The following is a 1,181-nucleotide window of genomic DNA, read 5'->3' as shown; positions in this document are numbered from 1 at the left end:
GGCGTTCCTACCTGCATTATGTCTGCTCATTTAAATATTTGCATATGCATAGGAATATGTACATAATGCAGTGGATTAAGTTAAAGTATATATGTGTCTTTTAGAATGTGCGTGTGTGTGTGCGTGTGTGTGTGTGTGCGTGTGTGTGTGTGTGTGTGTGTTAGAGATAAGAGGAATTTTAGAAAGGGAGAGACACAGTGAAAGAAATTAAGATAAAGACAGAAAGAAAGAATAGAAAAATTAGAGAGAAAGAGTTAGGGAGAGAATAGGAGTGGAGAGAGAGAGAGAGAGAGAGAGAGAGAGAGAGAGAGAGAGAGACGCAATGAGGTAGAGAGAATCAAAGTTAAAAGCGAATGAGATTGATAGAGAGAAAACTGAAAGAAATTGAGAGTTAGGAGGTAAAATGAGAGAGGGAGAGAGAGGTAAATACACGCAGTTCCTGTTATATTAATACGGCCTTGTGGCGCAACGGATAACGCGTCTGACTACGGATCAGAAGATTCCAGGTTCGAATCCTGGCAAGGTCGGCTGTAATTTTTTTGGACGATTTTGTATTTTTCGTTTTGGTTAGGGAAGAGAAAGATGAGAGGGGGGTAGGAGGTGAGGGAAGGATGAGAGAAATGAGAGGGGGAAGGGTGGATATTATCAGGGGGTGAGGAAGGGGTGATAATGCGTTCAGGTTAGGAAATATTAATACATGTGTGTTTACATACATACATACATACAAACATACATGCATACATACATACATACATACATACATACACGATACAGTATGTCCTGAAACCCAATATGATTTGTGTATCCTCCCTACTCTCCCTTCTCCCTCCCCACTCCCCTTTCTCTCTCCCCCACTCCCACACACTCCACTCCCTACCTTCCTACACTCCACTGTCCCCTTTCCCTCCTCTCCCCCTCCCCACCACACCCCCTACTCTACCCCCCGTGACAGATGACAGGTAAAGACAGAAAAGGTAATATTACTCACCTGGGCAGCAATATTAAAATTAATTAATACTGTCATACGGGCGTCTCTCCCCCCTCATAGTAACAAAGGGAAGGGTAAAGGAAGGGGAGGAAGAGAAAAGGAAGGGGAATGGAGAGGAACTGGAGTGAAGTGGATGGGCAGAAGGAATGTGAGGGGAGAGGGAAATGAAGGGAAAGGGGGAAGGTGAAGGAAG

At 44.0% G+C, this 1,181-nt stretch overlaps 1 non-coding gene across 1 annotated transcript; it reads left to right on the top strand.

Moving 5' to 3' along the window:
- The first annotated feature begins 454 nt into the window (after nucleotides 1-454).
- Nucleotides 455-527, top strand: Trnar-acg. The gene has a single exon. It is a non-coding gene; the product is annotated as a tRNA-Arg (tRNA).
- Nucleotides 528-1,181: the final 654 nt, after the last annotated feature.

The sequence above is a fragment of the Homarus americanus genome, unplaced genomic scaffold (assembly GCF_018991925.1).
Source record: "Homarus americanus isolate GMGI-L3 unplaced genomic scaffold, GMGI_Hamer_2.0 scaffold5637, whole genome shotgun sequence".
NCBI classification, from domain to species: domain Eukaryota; kingdom Metazoa; phylum Arthropoda; class Malacostraca; order Decapoda; family Nephropidae; genus Homarus; species Homarus americanus.
This window is presented reverse-complemented; position numbering and strand designations above follow the sequence as displayed.